The 25,896-nt window shown below is 36.5% G+C and overlaps 1 long non-coding RNA gene across 1 annotated transcript; it reads left to right on the top strand.

Moving 5' to 3' along the window:
- The first annotated feature begins 16,360 nt into the window (after positions 1 to 16,360).
- LOC131551292 (uncharacterized) lies at positions 16,361 to 23,708 on the top strand. The gene is made up of 4 exons (XR_009273723.1): positions 16,361 to 16,480; positions 19,966 to 20,490; positions 22,834 to 22,981; positions 23,083 to 23,708. It is a non-coding gene; the product is annotated as an uncharacterized LOC131551292 (long non-coding RNA).
- The last annotated feature ends 2,188 nt before the right edge of the window (positions 23,709 to 25,896 follow it).

The raw sequence follows: 25,896 nt of genomic DNA, 5'->3' as shown, positions 1-25,896 counted from the left end.
AGCTTGTTCCACAAAGGGAGAGAGAGTTTTCAACAACGACAGACTTTAATGCAATTATAGTAAAGCATCCAAGTCTAGAAACACACTCCAGCCCGTCTCGTGGAGACGAGACATTCCCCTGAAGAATATCATCTGCGAATCCCACCCCCCAAAAAAGAGTGTTTAAAAAAGAAAGGTTGGAACGAGTCTTAAAAATTACAGAGGGGGGAGGTTGCAGCCCTTTTTCCCTGCAGCTCTGGTGGTGGTGTGTTAATTCTTACTCTCTCTCTCTCTCTTAAATCGAACCCCTTGAGGTTCCAGAGTTGCTGCACCTTTCATTAGTGTCGGCTCCAGTCTTGCTGTCCGGGCATCATTAGCAATCTCAGAAATCAGCGTCTGACGACGGGCAATTCTTCATCTACCTGTCCGCCTGCATGGCCACCAGCAACCCCCATCCTCCTCTCCTCCACCCCATCCGCCCGTCCACACTCCCGCTGTATATATACATACAAATGCTCCGCGTGCACACCGGTGCGCACAGGGCCGAGAAAAAAAAAAAAAAAAAACACGGCCACCAACGACCCCCTTTCTCTCTTTTCACTCCAACTCTCTCTCTCTTTGTGATGCTGGCTCACTGCAATAATATACTGTTACAATGGAAACCATTTACAATAACTCTGTGTGTATTAACACTAGGCAATGCATTGGGGATCAATTAAAAATAAATAAATGTTCATTCATAAATATAATCCTGTTCATAATACACTGAATTAACTAATATTTAAAATATTATGAATAATAAATAAAACATATAAATGAACTTAGTTATATATTAGTTCAATTAATTAGTGTTTACAATAGATAATATAAATAAACTACTAAATTTAATTATTTCAGGTGTATTTTTATCAGTTTGTGTATAAATTAAATATTACTAAATGAAGTGTATAAATGAACTGTTAATGTTAAAAATCTATTTTAAAAATGCAATTATTTTAAATGAATAAATTATTCAATTAAATGTATCATTTGCCTAATATGTAATTATATATCATGACCTAATATTAACTATATATATATATATATATATATATATATATATATGCGATTTAAGGTGTATATGATGATTTAAGGTATATTTTTTATTGACTAATGTTTAACTTAAATAATTTAACTAAATAAAATGCATAAATATATAATATATTTTTGTTATTAAAATCTACTAGATTATTTTTTATTTTTTTTATTTAAGGTATATGTTTTATCAGTACTTGAAACCTGAAACCATAACCTTGGAGTTTCTGGTGGTAGGATCTGTCAGAAAAAAATATATAAAATAATAATAATAATATTTTTAATGAATACTTCAAGTAGTAACTTACCACTATCTGTTTGTGTGTGTGTGTGTGTGTGTGTGTGTGTGTGTGTGTGTGTGTGTGCGTGCGTGTGTGTGTGTGTGCGCACACTTCCTCTAAACTGTACTGCCCTCTGTTGGATATCAAACAACACATGAGTGGAAGACAGGAGAGAATTTCCTCCTCATGTTCAACTCTTGAGTCTCTGCACATGCTAAAGCATGTGTGTTTTTATATTGCTTTTAGGCAGATGTTTACCATTTTTATTGAAATTGATTAAAATCCTGCTCTTCAGAATGAATCCGTTGTGTTTGGGACTGTTGTGTAAATTAATTCCAGTGCTATAAATTGAAGTGTTTTTAATGCAAATTATACCGCACAAGCAATTACACAACTGGTTGTTTACCATGATGTTGATACATGGCAAATCTTTAATTATTGAGAATAATCAGTTGTCATAATGTAATCATTACTAGAGAAGTGCAATGTTTACACGAGTGTCGTCGCAGGCACGGCTCTGGTTTTCTACTCCATAAAACATTCTTTCCTTCACGCTCAGCACATGTATTAGACCGACATTTTTGCACACCTCATTATCTCATTGCGTTTCTGTTCAAATATTTGTTTTTGGATCGAGTCGTGCCGGTTAGCTTAAATTTGTCATTTCCTGTTCCCAGAGTTTGGTCGATCTGCCCTCGGCCCTGTAACATATAAACACACCGCACCTCTGCTGACATCACCGCGTAACACGAGTCAAGACTCTGAGCTCCGAAAGTTAACAAGAAATCCATCCAAACCATAAAGAATAATTAGAGTCGAGCGAAAACACACGAGGAACCGACCACAGACCCAGCGGATCTACAAAAACGACCGTTTGCGTCCACGCCAAAAAGATCCACGCTATAGTGAGATGCTTTTAAATATCCTAGTTGCATTTGAAATGTCACAGTGATTGGCGTGTAGTTTTAATGACTCTTTCGCTACATTATATATCCACTGCCAAGCTTAGTTTAACTGAGGCAGCATTTTACAAGTGTGGGTTTGCTAAACTTGTTTCCACATTTTTACAAGGTCATTAACTCATGTAATGAACTCTAAATGCACTGCAAACAACACTTGATTAGAAACACAAGCATGCAGTGCATTTCTGTATTTAATTTAAGCATTATGTCAATGAGTTATGACATCTGTTTTTCGCTTAGGGTCGGGGATGTGTGTGTGTGTGCGTTTTAGGTTTGTTCGGAGAGCCGTTCACGTTCTTTTCCACCCGCAAACACATTAACGTCCTGGACTGGATATTGTCCTTCAACACAACAGATGCTTCCTTAAAGGGCCGTCTCTTTTGGGGCAGAGTTTGGCCCCGCTACAGACCCCTTCCCCCCACCCGTCCCTTTAAATCATGCTTTCATGGACATTAAAAATAGAACAAATCTGAACAGAGGAACAGAACAAATGCAGAAACAGACAGTGTAGAATGAAGCATTTGGGTTTACACTAAAAGCATCTAAAAATGCAAGCAGGGGTCATGTGATGTCGCTCTGCCATGACATATTGTGTCTTTTCATATTTAAATAAAGCACTTTTACTCAAACTGCCCAGACTTGATACCTTTTTAGCCTTTTTCTTTCATCAAAAACAATTGTCAATCCCCTCTCTAACCCTTAGGCCATTTTTAAGTCAACATGCAAACAAAATTGACCCTCTTTACCTTTTTAATGCATGTTCCTGGTCTTATTGTGAATGATTCATCAATGCCAGTTTGTCTTTATAATCTTTCATCAGAATTTAGTAACTTGCTTGTTAATTACTTTTTGGCTGACGTCAAGGGCTTTCAACCCCTCCAAACAAATGCAACACAGAGACCATTTTTCACCATCTAATCAACTCCCAATAAATAAAATCAATTATTGCACTACATTTAATGCATTCAGCATTGATTATCCAGTTTCACTAAGAAAAAGTGACAAACACAAAAAAATAAAGTGCAACCATGTAACAGTACACTAGTGTTTAAGGGATGAGATTTTTTTGTTTTTGAAAGAAGTCTCTTATGCTTAACAAGCCTGCATTTATTTGATTAACAAGGAAATAAAAAAACATTAATATTGTGAAATATTATTACAAATTTAAATAGCTGTTTTCAATTTGAATATATTTTAAAATGTTTTTTTGTTTGTTTGTTTTTTTCCTGTGATGCAATTCTGAATTTTTGGCATCATTACTCCAGTCTTCAATGGATCCTTCAGAAATCATTCTAATATGCTGATTTGCAGCTCAAGAAAACCTTTATATTATTAATGTCAACGTTGAAAACAGTTGTGTTGCTTAATATTCTTAAGGAAACAGTGGCACTTTTTTCAGAATTCTGTGATTGAATAAAAATGTATTCGATTACACAGAATAGAAAGCATTTATTCAAAACGGAAATATTTTGTAACATTGTAAGTGCCTATACTGTCACTTTTGATCAATTTAATGCATCCTTGCTGAATAAAAGTATTTATTTATTTCTCCCAAAAAAATCTTACTGACCTGAAACATATGAACAGTTGTGTAACAGAGAGAAGAACACGTCTCATCTCATTTGTTGTTGATGTCAAAGGCTAGAAAGACACTAGTCAAAAATGGGTTGACTAGGTTGTGTGTCGTGCCCTGATCTTTTAAAGGAATAAATAAAACAAATACAATGACTACAATAAAATATAACCCCGAATACCGTATGCTAAATTCTTGTTGGACCTTATTTTTGTGCATAAACTCAAATTCTTGCATTTGAAACGGCAAGGAAATCCCTTTTAAATGTGTTCTGATTATTTGTAGCTCAATCCTGCAGAGCAATGAATACAGTCTATCCATATGCCACATGTAATGATATTCAGGGGCAGTTCAGCCTTCATGTGCCCTACAAGGCCACGCATGACCCGTGTACCCAACATGCTTGGGTGGAACGAGGCCTGAGACAGAGAAGAGAAGGGAAGAGGAAGGGTTTGTTTGTGCTGTGTGGAGAACGAGATAAGCTGGATTGAAACTGAGAGACTCCTCCATATCTAAATGTAATCTCAGCACTGGATGAGGGGAATACAGTATCAGAGCACAGGATTGACGTTTGTGAACGATACTGACCAAAAAAAGAGGTAGAGACGAATAACATATCCTACCTCGCTCGCCCTATTTTATAACCGCGTACATTTTTTCATTCGTCGGGGTGGATTTTTATCACTTTAAGTGCATTTTTCTCTCGCTCTAAATGCTGGAGTTTCCAGCTCTTAAAAGTTGCATCAGATTAAAGGAAGAGTCGTGACAAAGAGAGAATTACATGATGAATTAGATGTACTTGAATGGGTTTTTTTCTTTCTATAATGTTATATTCTCACTGGACAATCAGTTTCGGGCTGATAATTTAAAAGCGATATCGGTCAAACTCGGGAAAATCTGCGCACAGCTTCTTACGTTCGAAGTCTTGGAGTGCCGTAGCCATGTGGGCTATTCGTGTTGACCTTTTGACATGTAACTCAGTTACTCATGATGGACAAATACCTGCTCTGGTCTCTAATAATGAACAAACTCCTGACAGATCAACCGCTAGGAATGACAAAACTCCTCCGCGCGCCTTCAGCTGGTGTGAGGCCAAATTTGATAATCGCTATTAATTCTGCACACATTGGCAGTCCTGACAGCATCCGAGTGACTGCGGAATCTAATTTATCCCGTACGAGAATCCATAATTTACAGCAACCGATGGTGCTAGCGGTGAATAAACCGTCCGAACCGTGCCGATTTGTCTGGCTGACAAAGAGAGAGGGAGGAAAAGCAACATGAAGGTGCGTTCCAATCGATGGAGGAATCCCTCGGATTCGGACTCCAGCTGAATATTTTCCCCCAACTTTGCATTTTTACTCTCCTTAGTAAGTCGGCCACTGGGGAGCGAGCTTGTTTCCCCTCTCCGCCTCATCAATAGCTAAATCCTGGTGAACAAGTGACATGGAGAAGCTGGAATCAATAGTCCAGCCTGCGTTTTCCCCTCCTTCTGGTCAAATGGTTCTACACAGTTGACAGGCATGACAAGCCGAACATGATACAAAATCATTATCAGCAGGCCATGGAGATGAGTGCAGAAAAACATGACACAGGCATTAATGGCCATGGCCGGTGCTGAATAAACTAGCTGCTCGCTAAAGGATTTGTCAAGTGGAAAAAAGATGCGGGCGAAACTTCTCCCTGCGTATCGATTTTTGGGTGGTATCGAGCCACTGGTAGCGAAATCGCAGTCAATATGACACCGCGGTGAGCAGAGGATGTCAGTGCTGGAAATGTTTTAATTTGAGCCCGTGCAGGAAACACACACTCGCTCCGGCCGTTTTATCACACACATACTGTATCTGCCAGCTTCAAACGCCTGTGTCAAATGTTGTTTGAAAACCTTTTTGATTTAATGAGTTTAAAAATGTCAAGTGGTGTAAAACGTAAGGGCATGTTTTCCCTACACCGTAAATGCATGAATGTACACTCGATCGTTATTTTAAACATATTTTTTTCTTTTCAGAAATGATAAAAAATTAGAATTTGTAATGTTTGATTTTTTTTTTTTTTTTTATATCATGTTTTTAAAAAGGTAATCTTATTGACTATTGAGGTAAGTATATTTTCCCCACACCTTAAATGGATAAATGTACACATCTTCATTATTATTTTCAATCAATCAGTAATATTTTGGTCATTTCAAATTATGAAAAAAAAAATCATGAATTTTTTAAATTATGAATGTTATGTTTTTTTTTGTTTGCTTGTTTTTTGCAACATTATTAAAAAGGTAATCTTATTGACTTAATTTCCAAGATTTTCTTGTCACATAAAAAAAAAAAAAAAACTGCTTCACTGCTTTTAAAATATTTAAATAATCATAAAATATTATGTCAAATGATAAAAAATAAAATAATAAAATATTATGTCTATCTATCTATCTATCTATCTATCTATCTATCTATCTATCTATCTATCTATCTATCTATCTATCAAATAATTTGTAAAAATAAGTGTTACATCACTGACCCATAAACGCTGGTGAGTATTGCATAACGTCATTTTATAATCATCATTTACTTACACCGTATGTCCCATTTTCCTTCCTGAAGTGGATTGTTCTCACAGCATCCTCAGCATAGTGTGGAAAGAATGGCTGCATCTGTTTGCAGGGTTATTTTTTTGGCCTTCTCTTAATACTGAAGGTCACTGCATGAATTACGTGCATCAAGCCAGCTGTGGAAAAAGCACAAGACGTTACTGTCTGGCTCAGGTTAAGAAAAAGACTCTCACTAGAAACCGAAAGGTTTTAATTTTCCCACTGTACTTTTGTCATTTAATATGCATCAATTGACTGTTTTTTCTCTTTAGCTATTAGTAATTTTGCGTATACGGTAAACAGTTAAGAGCTAGTTCAGTAGCAGTTAAACCCTGCTCAGAAAAGAAAAGAGAAAAATTCATTCTGGATCTTGCTGTGTCAGGGAACTTTAATCAGTCCACGGCGTAAATAGCTCACATCCTGTCTTTTCATTATTCCACGCTTATTGGCTTTTTGGAGGCAAAAGAAGAAGTTCTTTAAGCGGGGAAGTGTCTCAACTCAATTAAAAATTAAAATCAAACATTTTATAGAGGGTGAACTATTAACACAAGTTGATGAATATAGGTCATACCACAAAGAGAAAGAGAAAAGCTTATTAATTAAATAATAAGGCCAATTCCGGCACTATCAGACCCCGTCAACTCATTCCAGCGGAGAGGGGAAAATAAATTGCCCGGCTCGGAAGAAGCTCATTTTAAGCTTGTTTACAGCGGTGCCCGAAAATGTCAGGTTAACTAAATCCCGAACTTGCTTCCCAGCTACAGTGGAAGGTAATGAGTTGATTGAAAAAGGGGAGAAAAAAAGCTGATTAGTCCTTAACATCGTGACACGGGCCGCATTAGGAACCAGAGTAATCCAGGTCAGAGTGGAACAGGGTCATCACAGAAATTAACTTTTTGTTCATTAATTTGTCTGGATTAGTCGAGGGCAGAAAGACAGCAAATCTGCTCCAGTTTTTCTTATGAAAATCATTTAAAAGTGTACATCAATTGTGGCTGATGGGTGACATTGGGGTTAATCAGCCTGATGTGTCCTTTTAATTGCTTTCTATTCAGAGTAAATTCATTAGATAATGTTCTCTTCGAAATTCCGGAATCAATTTAACAGAAGAAAACCACATTAACAGCTTTGCTTTCATTACCGGGTGTTGTCGTGTCACCAGACCTGGGCCAGACTTCCTCTAGGCAAACACGTTTGTGTACCGTGATTACTTACCAGGGATTTATTTCAAATCCATTCTTTTCTCCATTACCGATTTGCCCGAATTCAACGCCGAATTATAACAATGAAATAAGCCCCCAAACCCCATTTAATCACCAGAGTGAGCCGGCACGCTCAAAGGCCTGTATCGGTAGCGCTGGTTGTTATTTGTGGTTAATTTGGACTGATTACAATGTGGGTAGTCTTTGGCCTGAGGCAGAGAGATGCTGGAAGAGAAGACACGAATGGCAGCGGCACAAGAGTGCTTTCTCCGCCGTTGGAAGAACATAAAGGGGAGCGCTTGGCATTGTGTGACGTGAGAATTTCGCAGTCCTAAATGTGTCAATCACCGTGCTTCAGGACTTTGTTTGAGTCATTAAGATGGCCGTCGTCTTGTGAGGTGTCCGCGAGTAATTTTCTAATGGCTGGGCGCGTTCGGCCGCAGGGTACATTCGGTGACGACGGGGGGTGGATCATCCGAGCGACGGCGAGCTGATGGCAGTTAATTTATCAATTATTTGAAGAGGATAAATTTGATTTTCTTCACATTAGAGCCTATATATTGCCACAGCTCAAGGTTCACTTATTGCCTTGATTACATTGCTAAATAAAAAGATTAAGGAACAAATTATCATTCAAATAATGTCATTTTATCAAAGCAAAATATTTTGCGGTACAGGGGCACTAAACGATAGTAAATTCTATAGTTCCTGGTTAAATAAATACCATTTGATAAATAGAATATAATTCCATTAAAATACATTTATCATGAGTAAATTGAGTTACATAATATGAGTTATTACAAACACATTAAGAAAATGTTTTATAATAAAAATAAAGAATGAATACATATCAATGCATTTTATTATGAATGAATGCCATGTACAAATTAATATTTTCATTTAGTTGAAATAAATATAATAAATAAATATATGTATATGTATATATATATTAAAAAAAACATTTTATACATTAATACAATAAATGTTATTATGACCACATGAAATTTGTAAATAAATATTTAATAAATAAATTGTAATACTTTATTTTAAGGAGCAATTCTCACTATTAACTACGTGCTTATTGGCATGCATTTTACTAGCATATTGGCTGCTTATTAGTACTGCATGACCATATTTTACATCCCTTAACCCCAAACTTAACAACCACTTCACTAGCTATTAGTAAGTAGCAAATTAGGTGTTTATTGAGAGAAAACTCCTAGTAAATAGTGAATACGTGCTACCTATTCTTAAGTGTTACCAGAAAAAAATAAATTAATAAAAAAATAAAAAATAATCTTTTTTTTTTTTTCATTTTATTTGTATTATTAGTTAGCAATGTTAAAAATTTGAAATGTTAAATTCATTATAATAAAAAATATTAGAATAAATAAAATCTGTCTGATACAGTAAACTGGCAATTAAAGTAAATGAAAAAAGGCTGATTCTAATTTTGTTTCTAATTGATTCTCAGATGCTGTTGACTTTATTAGCAAACAGACCCAGTCGCTGCCTCCCTGCTAAACTCCCTAAAACACACACACACATTGGTTTCCTCCCAGAGCCGGTCCTCTCCCCTACAGCCGCCCCATGCAGTGCCTCCACATAATCAAGGTAATTTGCCTGAACTTGGGGGAATATTTACTACATCCAGACCGGCTTGGTTTGATTGATATCTACCCTTGTGACTTATTAGGCATTGTCAGAGAAAAGGCCCTGCGGTGATGTTAAATAATTTTTCATTGATAATCACCCTGTCACTGCTATCGAGACAACTTTTTGAAGACCAACCTGACTGCGACGGGAGGGGAGGAGAGGAGAGGAGGTGCTCAGGGCCGACACAAGGCCTCTTAATTTCTTAATAAATGCTTCTTTGGAGTAGGACAGGGATTAGGGCCGAGAGAGCTGTCACGGGGACAGGTGAGAGAGGAATTGGCAGCCTTTAATTTCTCTGTGAGGAACGATGAGGCTCTACGGGGACTAATCTCCTTATCAACACTGAGCCACCGCCTCAGGGCCAGTGCTGCCATTCACACCAAATCACACCCCCTCAACACCCATTTCCCTCAGACTCCGAGTTTTGCATGGCGGATTCAACTTAAAACAAATGGTGCCAAGTTCTGTGTCACGTTTATTCAATGGGACACAAGTATGAGATGGTTTGACGGCCAGAGCGATGACTGTGCATTGAGGAAAAGAGCCGTTCTCAGCGTTTGTCCGTGCGAAGAGGACTGATTCTGGAACTGAAACAGACAGACCACCCACAGTTCATTCAATGAGCTTCTGAAACATTGAACTCTCAAAAATGGCTAGTTCTAACCTGATTGGTTGCCGCTACGCAACTTCCAGGAGCGAATCGGTCTGGAAGCCAAACGAACCTGGCGCCACATTTATACATCAGGTTAGTGGCATCAAATCTTTGAAAGATACTTAAATTGCAAATTAAACTAGATATTAATGTACCCTCTTAAAAAAAAAAAAAAAAATCCAAATGGGGAATTTAACAGATTTTGGTTCCTCAAAGAGCCTTTCAGTAAACAGTTTTTGAAAGAACCTTTTTCTTTCTTTCTTGGTGTAAAGAAAATTTTAATAATCTAAAGAAACATTTTTGCATTAAAAAGAACAATGTGCAATGAAAAGGTTCTATGGATGTTAAAGGTTCTTCATGAAACCATAGAGAGCATTTATTTTTATGCATAACTCATATCAGTCTACACACATTGTATCTGTAATTTCTATACACTGAATCATAGAAACTGCTGTGAAATTGATTGAATACGTTTTCACAGTGGCATATTTAAAAACAAAAATAAAACAGAAAAATTTTAATTTATTATTTCTTAAACTTAGAAAGCCTCCTGAGAAGAATATTTATTATGAAAAAAGTGCATGTACTTCCATGGAAAAATAAAAACAGAAAAATATGTATTATTTCTTCAACTTAGAAAGACTTATAGGAATAATATTTATTGTGAAAAACAAATACAAATTAATCCATCCAATCCAATTGAATGACATTTCTATCTGACTGAAAAGAGTTGGTGCAAAATGTACACAATCCATTATATAGCATAATAACTGTCATGTAAAATATTTGAATTACAAAAATAAAAGTTGCTAAAACACATCTAGAATCTGCTGTCAGATTTTATATTTCGTTTTCAAAAATATGTGCATGTAAACATAGCTAACTTTATGCCACAAGTCAAATGTCTGGATATGAGAAACTCGACTGGTCTCTGAAACTGTGTGCCAGCTGTGAAGCCATGAATCTTGGGACGTCTTCTAAAAACTTCCCCGTCACTCAAATGTAAGACAAACACCTTCAATGCTAGGTTTCAGAGGGAAGCTAAACCGAAATCTTCCACATGCTCTGTTCTGTCAGTGTGTGTGTGTTTTTGCCAATATTAATATTAATGTCCATGCGAGAGTACCTCTAAACAGGGGGAGTGGTGGTGGCTGTTTAAGGCGTGTAATGTAAGATGACACATGGGGCAGATCAACAGCTCTCGTCACGGTCTTTCCTGCTGAGATGTCTCTTCACCTTCCACTCCAGACTTTATCAATTACTGTCCAACACCACGACAGGCTGCATTCACAATGACTCCGCTGTCGTCAAACGTCAATGCACTCTTAGCGCTTCCTTTGAGTCAGAAGAGGGCATGTGCATTTACTACATGAAAATCTAAACCGTTAGAGGTTAATCCACACTCTGTGCTGCTCTCACAGGGGACAGACTCGGCTAAACTCCTGGATATGTTGTTGTTAGACATGGATGTTCATAAAAATAGGCAGCACATGACAAATATGTAAGAAATGTTTGACATTGCATTAAAGAAAACACTTAAATGCAAGGACGGAGCTTACCATAAATGAGGAAGTCTGGGTAAAGTGTTAGTTCCAGAAAATGGATGTCAAATAGTTGCAAAGAAAAAAAATATATATATATATATATATGTTTTAGTCTCCAATTCTTTAAAACAGGGGTTTTCAAACCGGGGTCTCCAGTTACATTTAGATAAATAATTACCGGTACATAAATAAATAAATAAATACTATTACATTCTGATTTTTGAAGACTCGTCATGATTAATCGTGTATTTTATTCACCTCGTCTACCATGTTTTTTGACAGTAAAAAGACAAACAAACAAATCCACATAGCGTTTTATGGGGAAAACAAAACAGAAACTGTTTTTTAAATATTTATTTGAACTTACAAAACCTTCCTGAAAGAATATTCATTGTGAAAAAAGTGCTATACAAATTCATTTGACATGAATTTAAAAGGTTTTTCTTTTGCATCTAATAGTGGGAATAAAAAAAAGAGCACTGTTAACTTTTTTTCAAAGTACTATAAATAATTTTTAAGTAATATTTTAAATCACTTCTTTTGGATTTACTAAAATGTTTATATAATTGCCTTCAAGCCTTTATAATAGCACTTTTTTTTTTTCTTCACACGGTATAAATGATTTTGTATGCATTTAAATATGTGTCTTAACTTATTTTATGTTTGAAACCCCTGCTTAAGACAACTTAAACGGAGCTCTGAAATCAATGAGCATTGAGCATTGAAGCATCAAGAACTTTCAGAGAACGCCTGTGAAACACAGTACTTGTTAAGCAAAGAGCCACTGAAGAGCCTTCAGTATTATTATTATTAATATGAACATGGCCTACAAGGTTTTCCCACCTCTACACATACGCTGTACTGCAGGCCGGTGTACGGGTCCGCTGTAGAGGTAACTGATCCCTGCAGAGTTGCTTTCGTCTCATGAGGTTAAAATCATTTCGCTGCACAGGTCTGGAAATTGCCTCTCACTTAGACAACTTCAGGTGGGGTAGAGCCCAGTAATCTGCTGCACTTAATGAAAAGTTTAAAACAGTGGGTGAAGGGTCAGGACCTCCCAGCCTGCTGGAGTTCCAGTGTAAATTGTCTGAATTAACCGTGAGTATACGGTCTGAAATCGTATCCCTGCGAGGAGCAGAACATGCAGTAAAGGCGTTACAGCTCGTTAACTTCCCCCTCAAAACAGATTATCCTGCTACTGCCCATCGGGGAACCGGCCGCGCCTGATTGGCCGAGAGGGCCTTCGTCTGTATTGATCAGGCAAAACCAATCGTGCGGCTTTATGTCCACTGTTATGGCAAATATTTATGGAGGACACATTAGCCAATCATTGAACAGCGATAATGGGGAAAGTGCAGCTGGGGCATGATCTCATCGGGTGAAAATTGGTTGAAGGGCCGTTTATAAGACGAACTAAACCAGCTGTCGGTGTGCAACTCAATACGTGTGCGTGTAACTCGCTACCAACTCTGGAAACTTTAATGTAAACTCATTCAAACAGGTGCTGTTTGTGTCGCCGCATGCAAGCGGACATGATTTTCAAAGCTCTAAGATGTAGTTCTGGCTTTAATATTTCAGTAAGTTCCTCCAAACTGTATTCTTACTGTAATATCCATAATGTATCTCTAAAAAGCAGCTGTTAGCCAGAATCCCTCTTCACATCTTGATGAAGACCCAGGGTTTGAGAGCTTTGAAAGATCACATGAACACAAACTTAATTGTGATTGGCCGATGTACTTGTCACTCAGACCTTTCCTGTATAAATGGGCCGTTCTTAGCCAGAAAAAGAAGCAAGCAATACATGCAGCCTTATTATTCATTCACAATCCGACAGCTCAGTTTGAACAAACATCTCATAAAATCCAATCTGAATGAAATTCACTCAATCTGAATCTTACTGAAAAAAGGAGGTGGTGTAACATTGACATTCATTAAATAGAATAACTGTCATGTAAACAATTTTGATCACACTACTTATGCATACAGTTGCATTCAAAAGTTGCATAAATGCAATTGGAATAACTAATTTATTTATTTATTTATTTAGAAATAAAATAAATGTTAAATGGAAATAATATATAAATATATATATATATATATATATATAAACTTAAAGTCATTTTGATTCAACTACTTCCCAAGGAAGCATTTCTCGTTATCATTTAGTTTAACTTGATATGAAAAAACAATAAAAGCTACATAAAATAAAAATTAAAAAACTAATAAAAATTACAAAAAAATTAATAGAGCCAAAAAAATCTAAATATAAAAACTAATGCAAAGTATTAATAAAAAACTACAATAGTATCTCATTAATACTAGAATAACACCAATGCAATCGGGCATGATTTTCAAAGTCCTAAGATAAAAACACACATCTCATTACACGTGTAGTTCTGGCTTTAAAAGTTCAATAAGCTCGTCCAACCCATATTTATACCATAATATCCATAATGTATCTCTAACAAGCAGCCGTTACCCAGAATCCCCTTCATTCTTGTCATCTTCATGAAGGCCGAGGGTGTGAGAGCTTTGAAAGATCTTTGCATTAAGTCAGCGTGGCCTCTAATGATTAGTGTGAGTGGGGAGCTTTCATTTCCCCAGTCCTGGAAGATCACAGGGGACGAATCGCAACACCCTTCTCCCTCTGCGCCGAATGGAGGTGATTAAAAACTTAGCGGTGAATTGGACCATCAGAGTCCTTTAAGAACCTGTTCTCTACTCCTCTCTTCTCACTGAGAGGAGCTACCTGGGTCTTTTACGAGAGGATACATCATTAATGAGGATGAGAGAGAGTTAATCATTTTCACAGTCGCCTCCCCTCATTCATTCCCACAATCCACCCATTTGCACTCGACATACTCCATTCCTCAAAGCTCCATTTTGAGTCCCAATTTAAATGTATACTTCATTATGGATGCATAGCTCATGCTGGGTCACGTTATATAGATGTTCAAATTATAAGTCTTATCTTCTCTTCACGTGTTGCCGTGAAGCACATTTTGATTTCACCAGATCTGAAGTCAGTAAAACATGAAACAACCCACATAATTCTGCCTTCTGAAAAGACGTTGCTGAATGAGTCATTTCGGGGAAAACACAAAATTATATTAATAAGAGATGAAATTCTAGAGATAATATAGTTCTAAAGGGGTTTATTTGCCATTTAGTCTCTTAATTATTTTGACATTACCATTCAAAAGTTTGGGGTTGGTCTCTTATGCCCACCACAACTGCATTTATTTGATCGAAATTACTGCAAAATTGTGAAATATTATTACAATTTAAAGTAACTGTTTGCTATGTGAATATATTGTAAACTGTAGTTTATTCCTGTGATTAAAGCCGAATTTTCTGCATTATTACTCCAGTCTTCAGTGTCGCATGATACTTCAGATCATTCTAATATGCTGATTTGCTGCACAAAAAACATTTATTATTATCATCAGTGTTGAAAACAGTCATGCTGTTCAATATTTTTGTGGAAACCATGATATTTTCCCCCCAGGATTCATTAATAGAAAGTTTAATAGAAAGCATTCACTGCATCCTTTCTGAATCGTACTTTTAATTTTATAATGGTGGTGTACATTTACAGTGTTTAGCTTGTAAATACTAGTCAATCAAAATGTCATCAGCTAGGTCCACCATTAGATTCTCTGTCTGACAGAGTTTCAATAGACTTCTCTGAAAACAAAGCTTTAGCTTTGTTGCTTTTAGCGTGTCAAAAGTTGTTGACTCTCCAAGCATGGCAGTGTTGGATCTGTTGGTGATTGTTAGTGAATCACTGCTTGTTTGCATATGTAAAATGAGCCCACCTAATTGTTGAGTCCAATATTCCCACTCACAGACTGATGTTTGGTCATTAGAACCAATAAGAAACGTGTTTCTTGCAATTTGTTTGACTGTTTGGAGTGCTTGCTTGACATCATTTGCTATTCAAACCACTCAATAAGATCTGATTCATTTTAGAATATTGATTAGTTTTTACCAGAGAAAGTCCCCATTCATTTCGTTTCAGGTTTGCAGTAATATAAAATGGATATATTCAGCTCTAAATTCACATTGTACATAGAAAACCCCCTACCTATGGAAAAAAAACATAAAGTGGCTTATTGCATTAATATAGACTACACAAAAAGTTGTTTATGATTCTAACATGCCACTAACAACTGATTTTGACCGGATTATTAAAAATAATTGATCCAGAAGTCGTTTATGAATAAGACATTACTGTTGTATAATAGTAGGATTTTTATTTTTTATTTTTTTTAAAGAAATGAATACTGTTATTCAGCAAGGATGCATTAAATTGATCTAAAGTGACAGTTTAAACATTTATAATATTACAAAAAATATAGATTTCAAATAAATCCCATTCTTTCAGTAATGGCTTTTATCATTTACAGGAATAAATTATATTTTAAAATATATTAAAACAGATAACATTTTAAATTGAAATATTATTTCACAATATTACTTTTTTATTAATTTATTTTGATGTCTTGGTAAGCATAAGAAAATTCTTAAAAAAAAATAATAATAAAAATCGTAGTGTATTTTGTTTTATTTACTACATTCCAATCAGTAATATTATGCCTAAATCTCCAATAAACTCTTCAGCATTCCTCAAAGTACAACTTATGAATGCAAGAGAAAAGGTACAGCACTTCTTCATGAGCGAGGTCTCCATTAAGCCCTCGTCTCTGTGGGACGGCGAGCGTGTGCGCGTGAGGCGCGTGCGTAATGTGTCTGTATTCCTCAGTGTGTGGTGTGTGAGTTCAGGAGGTGAGGCTGTGTCTGTAATCTCAGACGGTGAGGGTGAGTCCTGACATGCTCCTTTTTCTGCTCCAGGAGTCACATCATCAGCAAGAGGCTCATTTTGCATACTAACAGGAGAGGAGAGGGAGTCACACTTGTTCGAGAGGACACTCGTGGAAAGCGCCCTCCCTGTGTACCCGCACAGCTCTCAGGTTAGCCGCAGATGACCTGCACTGCAGCAATGCAGGAATGTCGCATGAATATACATTTAGATGAATCTGAATCACAGAAGTGCTTTGATATACATCAGTAATGACTTGAAAGCGTACAGTCCTACTTGCAAAAGAGAGATTAAGGGCATATTCGTACTCAAATACAGTGTTCTCCAAAGGTTTGGAAACGCCAGAGGAAAAGAGGTTTGGACAATAAATTGATCAGCATTAATCCTTATTATTTGATGAGTTTGCAGTGATGCAAGACAACACAAACTATGAAAACATGTTAATTATTTATTTATTTTTAAATAAACAATTAATGAATTTAGAACAAACCTATCTGAAATGTGTTTTTATTGGCCAGGAGTGGGCTGAACCAATAATCTTAAACCTTTTAATGCAGGCATCACAGCTTTTTTTTTTCTTTTCTTTTTTCTTTTTTTTTTTTTGATAAAAAGGTGACATAAAAGACATTTTATAATGATAAAAAATAAATGATGTTCTTTTGAACTTTCTTATAATCAAAAATATCCTGAAAAAAAGTAACAAGTTTTCCACCAAAATATGAAGCAGAACTTTTTTCAACATTGATAAAGTTGAGCAGCAAATCAGCGTATCAGATTGATTTCATAAGGATCATGTGACACTGAAGACTTGGAGTAATGATGCTGAAAATTCAGCTTTGCATCACCAAAATAAATTACATTTTAAAATATATGTAAATAGAAAAGTTATTTTAAATCATAATAATAAGTTACATTATGGAATTTACAACAATAAATTATGAGAATTAATGCTGATAATGTGCAAAATCCCACTTGACCCATAGTGTTTCCAAATGGTTGGAGGGCACTTCCAGCTATTTCATTTTATTGTATTATTATTATTTTTTTTTTAATTTTAATTTTAATTTTAATTTTAATTTTAATTTTAATTTTAATTTTAATTTTAATTTATTTTGAATAGTGCAGACTGCAATTCAATCAGAGTAAAAAATAAAAATAAAAAAAAAGTTATTGTTCAAAGTTTAAAATAATAAATCACAATTTTAAGACAAGTCAAGTTATGAGAAAGAAAGAAAAAGACAATTTTTGCTAAGTTAGTTACAGTTATTCCAACTATATGTTTGTATGTACATATTATATGTTATACCTGATAATAATTTGAAGGCAATTCTATTGCCACATTGAGAACTGATGTTTGATGTACGCTCAACAGTCTTGCATGACATACTATATAGCTATCTCAGTTTCAGAACAAATTACAGCCTTTAAGCCATACTCTCCGATATATAACACATCGAACCACGTTAATGGTTTTAATATTTGGCTGCTGGAGGGAATCACTGTATGGCAAAGATGGACAGAAATCCAGCTAATAGCTTTCAGTTTCATTAAGATAGAAACGCTTGGTACGTCTAATAATCGGGAGACAATTTGCAAATCATTAAGAGAAACGTAAGATTACGTTAAAACACTGAGGATCCCATTCCTCAATGGATTCATAATCTTTTTGATAATAGCGATTCAAGGTTGACGCAGACTCAATTGGACAGAGAAACCACCAGTCAGAAAGCAAACACAACTTGCACTTTAACGAGAGAGAGAGAGACAGAAGCAGCCAAATAATCTCCTATTCAGAGCAGGTACTAATGAAGAATTCCATATATTCTAAAATTTAATTAAAACCCCAAAGATTTCAAATTAGATGCAATTTGAAATGCCTGGGGCAGAAATACATGCACTTGCGTGGCAAGGGTATCAGACTGAAAGTTGATATCGTAATTGGTCTTGATGTATTTTCTGTGTTGCCAGGCTGAGGCGAGGAGCTCATAACCATAGACAAATTCTCAGTAGATTACCTGCTCATTGAGAATGCCATCACTCAGGTCTGCTCTCCTCTAAATTACCCCGCCACTAAAGCTCTCTTAGCGAGACGCAGCTGGCCACCAGCACCACACATGCGTTATGCATGCCGCACCCACTGCACGCAAATATGCTCGGCTGAATATTAAAATATAATTGGCATTCATCCTAAGTAGCTTAAACCATTTCGATATTTTCTTTTTAAAACGATTTGGAGTCTCTGCAGTCATTATTTTCAAAGAGGCAATTCATAGTCTAATGACAGGGAAGCAAATGCAAAGGTTTGCTCAAACATGTGTGTTTATATGCTTTCTTGTGGTTTGTTTGAGCTTTCATTGGACAGTCTGAAATGAGAGTCTATTATCTAATGACACAAAAATGCACCAAGTACAGAAACATCCATAGTCTGTTAAATAAATAGCACATAGCCTATTCACTGACGTAAATGCATGAGAGAACATACAAATGTCTGTACTCAGAGTTAAAATGCATTACAGTAACCTTAGTTTGAACTAAAACACCATAATGAATTAATATCTCCTAAAATCTATGAGGAATATCCTTGCATTACATCGTTTTTGCTAAACAAAACAATATAAGCATCTATGCATAATCTAGTGCAAACAGTTCCATGACAGTTAAATTGGTAAGTAGGGTCACCTTATGTTCTCTTTTTCCAGGCATGCCTTGGCTGAGTTTTCTAAATTGCCTAAAATGTCTAAGTTTTTTGTTTTCATACTTGCTGAAGGTAAAGACTGAAAAGTAGTTTGACTAATAGCGTGCAGGTATTGAACATAATCGAAGTCAAAGCGATGCAAATACAGTGCTGGGTAGTATTAGATCATTTCTAAAAATCCTACCGTGTGTCATAGCTTTGACTGTATTCATAATATAGAAATGCTGTGTAAATGTCATGTAAATAAATTAGCATTTTATCAATATGGTACTTTGAATGGTAAGTTTAAGTTAGATTTCTACATTTAATGGTAAGGCAAGTTCGATTAAAAAAAGTAATCTAAAAGTAATCTGAATACATTGCCTAAAATTAGTAACCTAGATCTTTTGCAATCTTTGCAAAAATGTATCATCGTAACCAAAATTTTGCTATAACAATACCAGTTGTAAATGTCATATTAGTCTTAGCCTTAGTCACTGTAGAAGCCGTATATAATTTGACGTGCGTAAAAACGAAGCTGCGAGGGATAGACATGCATACATTTTCAATACAAGAGTTTTTTTGTCCATTGAGATATTTTTACACAGTACATTCCATTGAATGAAAATGGCTTTCATCCTTTTTTAAAAATGAAACATGGCATCTACCCTGGTATATGGTTGCCATGGTACATTTTTGTAAGGACTGTGTGGGGGCATTATTTATCTCTGCTAAATAAAGCTTTATTCATCATTCTTTGCTTTCACACACTCTTTATTTTTTGCACTAATACACAAAGTGTCGAGGAATTAAAGTGCATCTGTTGGAGTCTTCTGGGAACCAGAAAAACAGCGATCCTGAGTGTTTCTGGGAGGCATCGCTCTCCCCTCACATACATTCTCACTTGAGATTGTAAAAATGTCAGCCTGCCAATCACGAGTATTTGAATTTTCTGTTGACAGGCGCAGGCACCTGGAGGATGTGAATATGATAAGTTGTCACCTCGTCATGGAGATTCTCCATTCGGCCTGGAGAGTGAGACAGTAATAATTTTACAGACCTTCACAGTTTCAAAATAACTTTTAATATTAGAGCGGGGAAAAAAGCTGTTGAATTATAAACGCCCGCCGCTGCGGTTCTTCGACATCACCATCTGTCTTTTTGATGGAGATGAGGAGAGAGAGAGAGGTGCAGAGGTCAGCCCGTAACGTGGGGACGGCGAAAAAACCACAGCAGCTGCCGGAACGCAGAGACTGGAGAGTATTTTCATATGCACTTCTCATTGGGAAGCAAATCAAACTGTGTGGTCGATCTGAGGTGAAGGAAAGTCACTTAAATTCTTAACCACAACATGGGGCCTGACTGCACGTCACGTTTTTTTTCACACTGCAGAAACGGAAAGTGTGTATGAAGGAATGGACGCCTCTGCAATTGCTCCAACTTGAGCGCTGGCCTTCATTTGTGTAGGAAATGCCTGATGTAATGATGTAAGTACGCTTACATGATATGTATTTACAAAATGAGCACACCACAATGTTGTCATTACCAGTGGGAAGTTCTGGATCTCTTTAAAGCCACTTTCTAAGGTTCAGAGTCAATTAAAGAATCATGGTGGAAGAAAATGGTTTTGGCAATTGTTAAAACAGAATAGTTCACCCAGAAATGAAAATTCTGGCAGCGTTTACTCAACCTCATGTCATTCCAAACCAGTACAACTTTCTGGTTATACTGTTTTTCAGTAATCCACTTTAGATATTCTACTAACTATAAGCAGTGTTGGGGAAAGTTACTTAATGCATTACAATATCACGTTACTCCACAAAAAAAGTTACTCTTTATGGAAAGTAATGCATTACGTCACTTTTGCATTACTTTTTGTCACCTGGGCTGGGCATGCTTATTTTTTTTTTACTACAAAAAACCCCAAAAGTTATATTTTTGGCAACTGTAAAAGCCCTTTTGCACCAAAAGTGAAATTAATAAGCCTCAGGCTGAAGGAAATGCCTCTGCACCGCACTCCCAATTTCTCTCAACAGGAGGAGTAAGCTCAGATATTACATTGTAAATTCAAAAGTGATGTGTTACTAGTTACTATAGGAAAGTAATCTGATTACGTAACTCACATTACTTGTAATGCGTTACCCCCAACGTTGACTACAAGTAGTGACTACATGTCAACTAACTCAAATTCATTTGCAACTACATAAGAAAAAAGAAAGGAAAGGACGTGACGTGACGTGTGGCCAAATATGGTGTCCCATACTTGGAATTTGTGCTCTGCATTTAACCCATCCAAGTGCACACACACAGCTTGTACAAACAAACAAACACACACACACACACACACACACACATATACCCGGAGCAGTGGGCAGTCAATGCTGCGGCGCCCGGGGAGCAGTTGGGGGTTCGGTGCCTTGCTCAAGGGTCTCACCTCAGTCTGAGGTATTGAGGGTGGAAAGAGCGCTGGACATTCACTCCCCCCACCGACAATTCCTGCTGGACCTGAGACTCGAACCTGCAACCTTCAAGTCCGACTCTCTAACCATTAGGCCACGACTGCCTCCAATACATGGCAAATAACTCATTAGATCATTAGTAGACTGTTATAGTTTAGATTAGGGTTAGAGTTAGTAGAATCATTTGACATGTATTTGGAAAGTTACATATAGTCAGGAGAATGTCTGTTGAAGGACCCTTACAACAGTCTACCAATAGTCTACTGACTCCTAGTTGACATGTAGTTACAAAGTAACATATAGTTAGTTGAATGTCTAATGTGTACTATCAAAATAAAGTATTCCCAACTATCTTTCATCTGTGGAACACAAAAGAAGTTATTTCGAAGAATGATGGGGTCCAAACAGCATAGAACCCCACTGACTTTCACTGCATAGGGAAAGAAAAAAACATGTTTTCAACAATATTTTTCTAAATTTTCTTCATTTGTGTTCTGCAGAAGAAAGTGGGTTTGGAACGACATGAAGTTGAGTAAAGAATCATAGAATTCTACTACGCTTTTATGTTTTAAGACCCAAATCTTGAAATCTCCATTGAAATGTGTGGGGAAAAACAACTCCTGTACAGTATTTGCTCAAATTTTGTGTATTGTGTTTTTTCCAAAATATCACTTCAATCCACCTTATTCTTCCCGTAAAAATGGGTGCAGCCATTTGCAAATTTTATGACATGACATGTGGCCAAGTATGGTAACCCATACTTGGAATTTGAGCTCTGCATTTATCCAATCCAAAGTGCACGCACAGAGCAGTGAACAAACACACAGTGAACAGCCAATGCTGCGGCGCCCGGGAGCATTTGGGGGTTCGGTGCCTTGCTCAAGGGCACCTCAGTCGTGATATTGAGGGTGGAGAGAGCACTGGACATTCACTCCCCCCACCGACAATCCCTGCCGGACCTGAGACCCAAAGCCGCAACCTTTGGGTTACGAGTCCGTCTCTCTAACCATTGGGCCACGACTGCCCACTGCATGGGTCTTGCTTCCGGTCTCATTCGCTTCCAGCTATTTTTAGCTGTACAAAACTGCTAATTTTGCTGCTTAATATCGCAAATTGGTGTGTCTTACCATATTATTTTAATGTATTATCTTAATTATGAACACATTGGTTTGTAGTGCAAACAGTTTTACCGTTTACTGCACTTTGTTGTTATTCTCGTTATTTCTCTATAGCAGCTAATCAACCGTAAGTCTTGCACATAGGCTTGCTTCCGCTTTGAAAAATAAGGTGGATAGCAATTTAAGAAAACATTACATTCACTGCAGATATTAGCATATACTGACCACTTCTACAAACAATTATCTCTTTCAGGTTAGAATGGTGGAACTACAGTGTGAAATTAACATCACTGAGCATTGCTTGAAGTCTACATTGCATGTTGCGCTGACCACACCCAACAGGAAGCTGAACTGGAAATTGAATTGTAATAACAGGAAAAAGAAAAGTTGTTCTCTAAAATGTAAGTTCAGACTTGAAGGCTATTTTAACCTTTCCTTTTCAAAAAGTTTTAAAAACAAGCTTTTCAAGTTAAAGTTAAAGTACAATTTTAATTCATTTCAGGTCGACTTCTCTGAAATTCTGTATCCTGTTTGCTACCTCAATTCTATTGAAAAATTCAAACGCTGAATTGGAATTTACAACGCATTCTTAATTCCATTCTGAATGAATGGCACAGAAAAAAAAAAAACTTGCAGGAACTTCTCAGGATGACTTGAAGACAGCATCATTCAGAGGAAGGAATGCTTAGCATTATCAATTAGCATATACCCTCTTCTCTTTCTCTTCCAATCCGACCTCTCAAAGCAAACAAAGGGCTCATTGAAATTTCCAAGCCGTACGTATGGACTCACTTCTTCAGCCAACTAATGTCAAGAGTTGAGCTTGCTTTGCTTTCTGCACCTGTGCCAAAAATTATGCAGCACCCAGCCAAGACCAACATGGCCACTTGGAGCGGCTAACCGCTAACTAACCCTCATAACTGGCCAGTGTTATATGCCGTCCAGGCGCTATAAAACACTCCACTGTGGCACAATGAGGGAGAGGCCGGCGTGATGTAAGTGGAGTTGTGGAGTGGGATTCTGGGTGCGTTTGGTGGTGAATGAGTCTTTCGCCGGTGGAGACTGTGGCCAGTGTTTAAGGGAGGGAATTAAAGCTCCTCAGGGGACTGTATGTGTCTGCGAGCTGTTCGGCTCTACATCTATGAACCGTAATTTGATCTGCATTAAATTTCTATAGATGTTTTATTTGTCTATCGCCAGGGTTGGAGTACAGTATGTGCAAAAATGTGTAAAATGTGGACATGTCAAATTTGAAAAATCAAATCTAAAGACGCATTATATATACACACAAACACACTCGCTACTATTTGAAAGTTTGGGATATGTGAACTTTTGGTTTTGGAAAGAAATTTATATTTTTATTCAGCAAGGGCGCATTAAATGGATTAAAACTGACTGTAAATACATTTATTTTATCAAATAATCCTGAATTTTTTTTTTTTACACAACAATATGAAGCAGCACAGCTGTTCTCAACATTGGCAATAATAAGAAATGTTTCTTGTGCAGAAAATCAGCATATTAGAATGATTTCTGAAGGATCATGTGACACTGAAGACTGGAGTAATGATGCTGAAAATTTGGCTTTACATCACAGAAATAAATTACATTTAAAAACGTATTACAATAGAAATAGGTTATTTTAAATTGTAATATTATTTCACATTTTTACAGTTTTTATTTTTTTATTTTAAAAATGCGGCCTTGGTGAGCATAAGACTTGTACTACACATTTGAACGGCAGTGTATAGATCATGTATATTTGAATGGGAGCATAAGGTCACTAAATACATTTGCTGTGCCATTCTGCCATTGTTGTTTTTAACATTTTTTTTTTTTTTTTTTTAATTGTCAGCTGGTTGTTTTTTTTAGATGTCGTGGTTGCACATTTCAATGCTCAAAAAGAGTTTAACCTCCAGATTTCAGAGAAACTAAAAACTGAACCAAAAACTAACATTATGCTGCCAAGTGAAAGTGACACATTGCCAACATGTCTTGATCGGAATATTCAAGGGACTGAATACATCTATTATAAATAAACCAAAACAATGAGAGAAAGATGTTATGAATAACTGGCGGTTGATTTATACAAAAAAAAAAAAAAAAAAATGTCAGTCGAATTCTGGGAAAAAAAACAACACCAGAAGCCTCGCTATGAACCTGTTCAGACTGCAAATGAATAATTTAGTCCCTGATGATTAAAAAACAATTACAATATGCACAGCTATCAGGTTAAATCTTATTCAGATGCGAGCACTACTTGTATTTTCCACATTCGTTCTTTCTGTATTTTTTGTGTGTTAGGCCCCAGAGGTTTGACACAATTCATTATGTATGAGCATCAACTTACAGTACTTGACTGCCGATTAATAGAAAGTTTTCAGGATGAACATTAGCGGCACGTCATGCATACAATATAGGGTCTTCTTGTTTGTGACTAATTATTTACATAGGCTACATTCCGTATGAATATGCATGCACCATATTTAAATGTACAATTCTATTCTTAGTGATGAAGTGTAGATTATTCAGTAGTTCTGACTACTTTGTTAGTGAAACAAAGGTATTCAACCATCCAATTTAGCCTCTTTCTCATCTTTTCTGCAAGTATCCAACACCTGATAACTACATCCCTCATGCATAAACATGAGGACAATGACCAAAGCTGTTAATTCTCATTTATTTAAATTCTTTGTTCCGTGCTTAATAGTACAAATACCTACCTAACTCCAGAGCTCTCGACGCTGTAGATCTTTCCTCTACGTATTCTGCGAGTGCTTCTCTTCCTTCAGTGGTTTGGGAGAGAGCAAGCTTTGTTCTCGCCCAGAAACTGACACTTCATATAGTTTATGGTTTTTAATAGTAGCAGGCATAGCAGGAGTAGAGCCGAGAGTTGGTGCGAGTATGTTTAGCTGTGGTAAAAGAATTTCCATTAGTTATTGGATTCAGGTTTTAAAAGGAAACCCCTGAAGTTTCCTGTACTTTAATATTTCACAGAAGAGAAATGGAAATGAATTATGTTTTCAAATGTTCTCACAATCTGTTACGAGAGGAGATAAAGTGTATATTCTTTGCTGAAATATTGTAACATTTTTTACAAATGAATCATTAATATGGTGACTTTTAATGTTTCGTTAAGCTGTTAGAACAACCGTACGATCACAGACCAGCAGAGTCGGGTAATACAGTACTTGCGTAGAGAAACAACGGTTCTGTTCTAAAACCTATAGTGAACTGCTTTGCTGTCTTACTTCCTATGTAGACAGCTCACTTCTAAGACCGCATCCTAGCTAACAATCATATTAATAATATTTAT

Source organism: Onychostoma macrolepis, chromosome 12 (assembly GCF_012432095.1).
Source record: "Onychostoma macrolepis isolate SWU-2019 chromosome 12, ASM1243209v1, whole genome shotgun sequence".
NCBI classification, from domain to species: domain Eukaryota; kingdom Metazoa; phylum Chordata; class Actinopteri; order Cypriniformes; family Cyprinidae; genus Onychostoma; species Onychostoma macrolepis.
Note: the sequence above shows the minus strand (reverse complement) of the source record. Positions and strands in the feature narration are given on the sequence as shown.